The following is a 9798-nucleotide window of genomic DNA, read 5'->3' as shown; positions in this document are numbered from 1 at the left end:
AGGAAGTAGGGCTTGAGGTAGAAATCTTATAGGAGAAGATGTTCTACTGTGGAGAAGGCAAAACATGAGAAACAATCCTGGGAGAAGACAATCTTGCAAATCACGGAGAAGGTGGGCAGGAATGACCCAGTACAACTTGTTAAAAAAATCTGTCTTTTACTGTCCATGCATTAACCTTGATCTATGCCAGGGGAGGGGAAAAAAGACACCTAACAACCTTCTCCATTAAAATTAATGGGGAATCCCCTATAAAGTCTAAGGGCAGAATATGGCATGATGAATCTCTATGATTATTTCATGATGCTTCCAAAAGATAAATAAGGCCCTCAATAGATGTGTTTATTGGTGAACAATTTATATCAGTGTACAGACCATCAGCTGGAATGCAATTCACAATTGCAGAGGATAAGGTAGGGAACGATTACGAATGTTGGCTCCAGCTGGTGCTGCACCCGTGGGAATACAGTAGATAATTGCTGAATCACAATGAAGATAAATTGGCGCACTGGGCAAAAACTTCCAGAGAGCTAACACATTCATGTTCCTCCTTACTCTCTTTAAGTACCTGGAACTACCTGGCACTTGGGGGGAAGCAGCAAAATTTCCCTTGAAGACTATCTTAAAGGCCAGGACAAAATCTCTGGAGGTGATGAAAGGAGTCAGAGCCATACCCCAGTACTCTGGCCTTCTGGGAGACCCTAAGTTTCAGCCAGAAGAATTGGACTTCTATCTTCTCTGTAGTCTTCTGGGCAAGTTGCAGTTAGAAAAGCTGTGCCTTCCTCCCTTCTCCCTGCATCGCCCACACTCCCACACTTTGTCACTCTGAGATACGTTTCTGTAGGTCCACTCCTTACCTCCCAGGTAGATAAGCCTCAGTCTCTTGTGTTTTGGCTTCTACCCCACCACCCTGCAGAAGCTGCTTGTGCTATTGCCGTGCAGTGTAGTTGACAAGCACGTGGTCCCTGAAGCAGGCCTGCTTGGGTTCAAATCGTGGCTGTGCCATGCATTAGCTCTGTGATGTTGGGCCCAGGTTACTCTTTGTAAAATGAAGGTGATAATTATGGGGAGAGGCAGTACAATATTTTTGTTCAGAGCCTGGGCTCTCCAGCTAAATTGCCTGGGTTTGAATCCCCACCGCTTACTAGCGGTGTGATCTTGGGCAAGCTACTAAGCTCTACTTAAAAATGGGCATAACATAGAATATATATCATATGACTTTTGTAAGATTAAGTTAGATGATCCATGGCTCTCAATCACTCAGTAAATGTTAGCTCTTACTATAATTGCATGGTTGTTGTAAGGATTACTAAAAAAATCCAATGAAAGGCTTCACATGGCTTTTATAAAGGGGATTTATCTGTTTACAAAGTTACAGTCTTAAGGCCATAAAGTGTCCAAGGTAAGTCATCAACAATTGGGTACCTTTACTGGAGGATGGCCAATGGCGTCCAGAAAACCTCTGTTAGCTGGGAAGGCATATGGATGGTGTCTGCTCCAGAGTTCTGGTTTCAAAATGGCTTTCTCCTAGGACATTCCTCTCTAGGCTGCAGCTCCTCAAAAATGTCACTCTTAGTTGCTCTTGGGGCATTTGTCCTCTCTTAGCTTCTCTGAAGCAAAAGTCTGCTTTCAAGGGCCGTCTCCAAAATGTCCCTGTAAGTTGCAGCTCCTCTTCTCAGCTCCTGTGCATTCTTCAAAGTGTCCCTCTTGACTGTAGCAAGCTCGCTCCTTCTGTCTGAGCTTATATAGTGCCCTAGTAAAGTAAGCAAGGCCCACACTGAATGAGCAGGGCCACATCTCCATGGAAATTATCTAATCAGAGTAATCACCTACAGTCCGGTGGGTCGCAACTCCATGGAAGCACTCAAAGAATTACAATCTAATCAACATTAATAAATCTGCCCACACAAGATTGCATCAAAGATAATAGTGTTTTGGGGGACATCATACATTCAAACTGGCACACTGCTCCTTTATAAAAGACTCCAGTAATAGGATTAACACCCATCTTGATTGAGGTGGACCTTATCAAAAGTTCCTATTTTCAATGGGTTCACCCCCCAGGAAAGAATTAAGTTTAAGAACATGTTTTTCTGAGGTACATACAGCTTCAAACCAGCACACCTCCTAAACTGCCAAACTAATTGTGCAGTTTTTTCTGGACTTCATCTTATTGGACTGCTTTGGAAACTGTTGTTCTCTCCATTACCTTGAATTTCCTGTTTTCTGGTATCCATTGACAATGAAGTCCCCTGGTTCTCCTTGTACCTCTCCATCTGTTCCTTCTCTTTTTCTTTCATGAACTCTTCCCTTGCTATGGACCTTTTATGTGTTGTTCTCAAGGTTCATCCTAAGTACCCCTATTTTCTCTTCTTGTCTCTATCCTATACCTTTTCTCTGATATAATCTACTTTCTTGGTTTCATGCTCTTCTGTACCCCAGTGACTCTAGGACTCTCTCGAGTTAATTCTAATATATATCCATTTGCTTTCTCACTTCTCCACCTGGAAATTCCATAGACACCTCAAAACTCAACCTGGGTAGCACTGACCATCCTCTCCTGCAGCCTGCTTTTTTTATGCTCCTGTTGATTAAACCTAGTCACCTAAACTCGAAATGTGTCAGCTTGACTTCCTCTCTTTCAACCTTTATAGTCAGTCAAACTAAAATATCTGCCAATTGTTACCTCTTAAGGATTTATCAGAAAGATCCCCTCCTCTTCATGCTCACCACCATGCCCCAAACCCAGGCCACCTCCTAAGCAATCTCCTCTCCCCTAGCCTTACTTACCAATCCATTTTCTGTGTAGGAACCAGAATCTTAAAAAATACAGAATACAGATTATTCCAGTTCTAAGCTTAAGCTCTTGCAGCCTCATTGCCCTCAGCAGAAAATCCAGTCATCCACACAACCCACAAGGCCCACAGGTCCAGCTTCATTTGTTGCCCCTCCTCTGCTCTGGTGAGACTGAAGAGCTTCGCTTCCCAGTCCACAATCTTGCTATTTCCCACCTCTATTCACTGCTCATGCTGTTCCCTCTCCATGTAGCACCTTCCTGTAGATCACCACCTTTAGGATTCATTTCAGGTCAGTCCCACTACCCCCTTCAAGTCTTATTGGTCCCTCTGGGCTACAGTCCTTTGCCCATTTCTATCACTGCACTTACAGCAACAGATTGAAATGGTCTTTATGTCTATATCTCCTACTATACTGTGTATTCCATGAGGGCAGGAACTTGGTCTAGCTTTTTCCTTATAACCCTAGATGCTAGAACAGTAATAGGCATAACCCAAGTGCCGGTAAATGCTTTTTCAAAAGAATGAGGAGAAATGGCTTCAGATCCAGCTGTGGTCAACTTCCCTAAAGAAGAAGTGGGAGAAGGGAACACCATCCCCCCCAATTAATTGGATGTGTGAGGACTGTTGCTTTAGGCTAAAGCTTCTAGAAGAATTGAAGAAGCCTATTAGACACAAGATGCAGGGAATGGGGTGGAGATAAGGTGGGGATCAGGTACCAGCATCCACCTGGCTAGGCTTCTCCAGGGTAATTTTAGTTGAATGGGGAGGGGCAGTAGTGAGGAATGTCTTGGGGAAGCATGAAGTGGTTACCAATAGGACTTAACGTTAAGCCAGCTCTGGTGTATTATTTGCAAACATGACCACAATTATTCCCCTCTCTATATCCACACCTCTTTGCAATATGACTCTACAGCACTTCTTATTGAAAGATGAAAGAGAGCTTGATGAATATCAGCAAATTCAACCAACAGATGACCTGTGGCTAACTGCAGGTACATCCGGAGCCCAACAAGACCAGGAGGACTGTGCACTAAGCCCGGCCAAAATTGCCAATATGCAGTGTCATGAGCTAAATAAGTGGTTGTGGTTTTAGGCCACTTAGTTTTGGGGCTGTTTGGTATGCAACAATAGATCTTAATACATCATTTAACAAAATTGGACAGGATCTGAGAGTCAGCAAAAGTGATGTGTGTCCCTTACCCCACACTCAGTCCTCATTGTGTCCTTTACATTTAATTTTATTAGGCCTTGTGGGGGAGGTTTCTGGCTGATGTTCGGGATCAGTGGCATAGCAATAAATTGGATAGTCAGTCCACATACTGTCTCCAAGGACCCAATTCCAGCACCCTTCATGCCCGTGAACATTCTCCTTGCCCTTCAGGTTCTTGGAATTCTCCCCCAGCAGAACCAGCAGAAAGGCAACATTGCCCACTCAGGACCTATCTCAGCTCCTTCTGCCACAGGTTGGAGGCTGTGCAGTGGTGGGTAAGCATGGGAAGGTGAGGACTGCGGCTTTGGCAAGTCTAGACTTGAAACCAGACACTGACTAGCAGTGGGATTTAACCTCTTCGAACCTCGGTTTCTTCATTAGTAAAATGGGGGTAGTATCTAGAGGTCACTCTGGTAGACATTCTTATGCACTATATAGATAACACCTCTTAGGCTTTAATGTATTGGAATAGCTAGAAGTAAATACCTGAAACTACCAAACTCCAACCCAGCAGTCTGGACTCCTGAAGACAATTATATAATAATGTAGATTACAAGGGGTGACAGTGTGATTGTGAAGACCTTGTGGATCACACCCCCTTTATCTAGTGTATGGATGAGTGGAGGAATGGGGATAAAAACTAAAGGACAAATGGCGTGGGATGGGGGGATGATTTGGGTGTTTTTTTTTCACTTTTATTTTTTATTCTTGTTCTGGTTCTTTCTGATGTAAGGAAGATGTTCAGAGATAGATTGTGGTGATGAACGCATAACTATGTAATCATACTGGGGACAGTGGATTGTATATCATGGATGATTGTATGGTGTGTGAATGTATTTCAATAAAACTGAATTTAATTAAAAAAAAATGGGGGCAGTAATTCTTATCTCATAGGATTAAATGAGATAGTGCATGTAAGTGGCCCAGCTCACTGAAGAGTCATTGTAAAGACTGAGGGAAAACATGGCAGTGTGGAGCCTAGCATAACAGAAGAGCTTGGAAAAGGTGTCTTCACCCATATGAATAGGGAGGCAGTCCCAATGCCCTGTTGCTAGTTATAGGCCTAAATTAAGATGAATCTTGGAACCATCAGTGGAAGCCTCGGGCAAAAGGAGCTGCCCTTTTGCTTCAGAAATCATGAGCCTGGAGCAGGTCCTACCTTTAAAAACTTAGCTGATATCCCAGTCAGGACAGAGCTGTACTCTTGGCAAGCCTTCTCTACTCTTTATGCTGGCGATGTAGTGTTTAGTGAATTGTTTCCTGTTTTTAAGCCCAGAAATGATTGTCTTGGTGGCCGGAGCACATGTTTTCCTTGCAGAAGGACATGCAAGTAGAGTGGTTTGCTCACTTGCAGCCAATTCCCTCCTGCTCCCCACCCAGTCTACCTCCCCACCCCTCGCATTGCTCCAATTCCTGTGGGTCAGAATGCTGAGCCCAGGGGTGTGGATTTTTGTCCATCAGAAGTATGATTGAGGGTTAGGAAAAATCATTTGGGAGGTGATGACAGTCACAGGCAAGGACACTAGAATTGTGGCTGCTGTTTCCTTTCATAACTACTCCCAGAGGGGCCCTGTCTTAAGCAGTTGCCAATATCTGCTAAAAAGTTTCATATTTCACCTTGGCCCTAGAAAACTTTAAAGGGGAAAACACTTAAGCTTTGGGGCATCTACTCCTTTTTGTCAGCCCAAATCTCATTCCATATTCTTCCAGGATTTTTGTATATGTGTGCACACATGTGCATGCATATGTATACATACACTGGTATATACTACATACACACATGCATTTATGTATACATAGGCATATATATAGTTTTTTTAAAAATAGCTTCAAATTGATTAGTAGACTTTCTTTTTCACTTAATATATCATAAGCATTTTTTCCTGATCAGTAAATATTTATTAAAAGGCCACAATCTGGGGACCAAAAGTCAAATTCAGTGCATAAGATATCTTGTTTGACAGTGTCTTTTAAGGACTTGAATTTGAATGCCTGAAGATGGGGCATATAAACTTCAGTCCCTGACTGGCCCTAGAAACATTTGAGGTTGTCATTCTGAGTTTACTGTCTTCATTTATAATTACTGTTATTCCACTGTAACAATATTTCTCAATGCAAATGGTATTTTGGGCCAGATAATCCTGTTGCCTGGGACTACTTGATACATTGCAGGGCAATGAACCCTCAACAACTCAACGCCAGGGTTGCCCCCAGGTCAGTGTGACAACCAAAACTGACTGCATGCATTGCCAAACTGGATCCTCTGTTCTTGCCCCGAGTTAATGCTGCAATCACCCATAGACTCTCCTGCATAGATATGTTTACGTATGTTGACCGTATGTCCCAGTTTACCTGGGACAGCTCCAGGGACTCCTATTGTCCAGGTGTATTTATTAATAGCACCCCCTTTCACTCTCAGAAGTGCCCATGTTTTATGATAAATCATTTGGTCACTCTAAGTACAAGTTAGATTTGCTGGAGTTCTGGGGACCGACTAAATGAGTCAACAGTGCTAAGGGTATCTTCCCAGGGGTAACCTGTTTGTCTGATGGTGCTGGCTTCCACTGGGGGGAATGGGTTGCCATGGACATCCTACTGCCAAGTCTGGGGCTGGACCTCAGTTGTTCAGTGACGCAGGCACAATTCTCTGAAACTAGGTGGAAGATTGACTTAAGGCCAGAGCTGGGTGGGAGAAACAGGGTGCCTGCTGACCTCTTGGATTCAAGAAGACCTGTAATTTTAGACACAGAAAGAGACTCTACTTATCCACCCTCTGTGAAACCCCCTCAAATTGAGATGGGGTGCAATGGCTGAAGCTGGAAGGGATTGTGTACAGGGTTTCTCAACCTGGTTTTTCACTGCCAGCCTCCCTAAGCTTAGAGCCTTTTTGGACATTTACATATATCTGTGCTTTATACAGAAAAAGAGTAAGATTTTTTCAAACCACCCCCCCACCCCCACCCTGAACTAGTTTTTTGCTTTCTTGGGGAGCAATTATCATTCCCTTTGAGAATGCATGATCTAGAGAGGCCTTCCCAGGCTCCACATTTTACAGATTAAGAAATTGAGGCCAGAGAAAGGAAGGAAAGCAGAGCTTCAGGCTAAGAAGGGCTTAAGAGTCCTCTTGCCATCACTTCTTGGCAGCTTGCACCTCCCCTGAGGGCACCCATAGGTGGAGGGTCATCATCACTGGGAACCCTGAGCCGTGGGTCACAGATCTCTTGGGCAAGAGGCAGTGCCAGACCTCAGTGCTCCCAAGCCTTGGGAAGAACCCTTCAATTGGTCCCATTCTGTCTCCTGGATTTCCTCCTACAATGCTTAAACCTCCACTCTCCTTTATCCCTCTGAGAAATGAAACAGGTTTGGAAGGATCAGCTGTCTCTGAGAGAGGACTCACAGGAACAATAGGAGATGTATGTTCAATAGTCACTTAAAAAACAAACACAGTGGGGTGAGAACCTTCTGTAGGCTGTTTTAAGAAGTGGATTCCATTATCTTTGACCTTGGGAACCTTTTAGTCAACCTCCTCGTGAGGGGACAAATGTTTCATTCAATCTGGGATTGAGAGAGGATTTTCTAGGAGCCAGGCTCAGGGAGTAGCTTGTTATCCTGGATGTGGAAGAGGATTCACCCCAACCTTCTGACTGCAGAGGAGTCAGGCTCCCAGCACAGAGTTGGCTTGGGTTGGCCTGGCTGCACTTCTGCTTATGCTGTTTCCAGCTGGATCCTTACACATTACAAGCAGGCCCCATATAGGAAACATGGCCTGTGTTGAAAGCCAAAAGTTCTCTCTATTGTTCATTCTTATTTATGGCCTTTTATGGGATTGATGCTCCTTCAAAGAGGCCTATTGGCCATTCGTTGTGGGCAGCTCTGATTCTTGACATATGATTTGTTCTGTGTTGGTTATGTGTGAATCACTGACATTATAACAATCTGGAAAACCACAGAATTTTATAAGAGGTGTTGTCTTTCCTCCCATGGAATTTCTCAAATATCCTTTCTGAACCTGCTCATTTACCCTTACCTTATTCATGCTTTTCACTAGGTGCAGTGTATTGCTACTGGATTTTTAAGATTAAAAATTTTCTGAACATATATGACAATAAATACTTTGGGAATCAATGCATGCTAATATCCAATATTAATCTAAATGATACTATTATTTATTGTACACTATGTGTGAGATCTGCTAAATACTTACATGAGATTAGCTCTTTAATCCTAACTACTCTGTGATGTGTATATTACTAATTTCTCCATTTTACAGAGGCTCAGAGAAGTCGAGTACACAGCTACTAATTAAATGGCAGAGCTAAGATTCAAGTTCAGTTAAGTCCGATGCAGAGCCTGAGCTCTTAACCACAGCATTATAACAAAGAATGGAGGCACTGGAGTACATGCAAGTATTAACTTTCAGGGCCCTTCCCTATACACGCTGAGAAAACTAGAGTAAAGAGAACCCCCATTTATCCATTCTCTCTGGGGGACATATATTTCCTTGTGCCTCGGCTTACCAGGAAGGCAGAGCATTGGCCCCAAAGTCAGAAGAGCTGGATTTGAGCAGCAACACTCCCCTGCCTATATTAAGTTGATGGTGAGAATCCAATGCTACGGTGTACGTGGCTAAGGTCTCTATAATTGTACGTTGTAATGGCTTATATAAAGGATGGCTCTTATGCATATATACATAACCCATCTCTACATGTCTCTACACATATACACCCATATAAACAATGAGGATAGGCTTATAATAGGTTATTCACTGTTGGATAAACCATTCTCAGGACCAGGATTTCTGAACAGGGAGAGGCGTAAAAGATCACCTTCACTTTACAAATGAGAAAACCAATGTCTAGAAGAGATTTCTTTGTTCTTTGCCCAGTACCAGAAGAATGACTCAGAGGTTTAGAGTCCAGTGATTCAAGAGTAGGCAGAGTCCACAAGAGCTGTAACATTTAACCGCAATATTGGAAGGCCCAGATCACCTGATGAGAGGAACCCAGTCAGAATGGGAGAAAAGCAGACTGAAGTCAGAGAGACAATCAAACTGCTGTGGGGAGCAAGAAGGGAAGGTTCCAGGTAGCTGACAGTGCTATGAGTAAGACAGGGTTTTCCAAAAGCTTTGCCACCTGAACTGACCCAATACTCTGTTTTCTTCTTCATGTGTCTACTTATCTTTAAGTGTGCAATGTAGAGTGTTCTATGGCTCCCTATCTATGGTTAATTGGGCTTCATTGTGTTCAAGGAGGCTGGGCTGAGAGTATATATTTGACATCTTACCAGAAGCCTGGGCTTAGGAGTGTACTGGAAGGTAGCTCCAATGGCAAGCCAGCCCCCAAGAGGAGGACACAGTCCAGCAGGGAGGCCCTGTTGAGTCTACCAGCTCCAGGTGAAAAAGGTCAAAGGGAAGGCTTTGATCCCCCCAAGGGGTCAACTGATCATTACAGAACTGACTCCTTGAGCGAAATTCCATATTGATCCCACCCATGATGCCCCCAGACTCCATATCTATAGTTCTTTCCTCAGAGTTCTAGTTGATCCCACACTCATCTTTCCAGTCCTCCTGCAAATGCTTGGTCCCAATCCAAACTAGATGAGAGGGTAATGATAAATCATCCAAGTCCACAGCTGACAAAACAACCCACAGCACACGTCTTGTGCCCAGATGGGGAACGGGGGTCAACTATGTCATCAGCCTTTATGGAAGAGAGCATGTTATTATACTAATTACAGTGTACCAGGCTTTACTGGGAACCAAAAATAGATATATGTGGCTTCTAGGGCCAGGCA

Source organism: Choloepus didactylus, chromosome 1 (genome assembly GCF_015220235.1).
Source record: "Choloepus didactylus isolate mChoDid1 chromosome 1, mChoDid1.pri, whole genome shotgun sequence".
Lineage (NCBI taxonomy): Eukaryota > Metazoa > Chordata > Mammalia > Pilosa > Megalonychidae > Choloepus > Choloepus didactylus.
The sequence above is the reverse complement of the archived record's forward strand: the minus strand, read 5'-3'. Positions refer to the sequence as shown.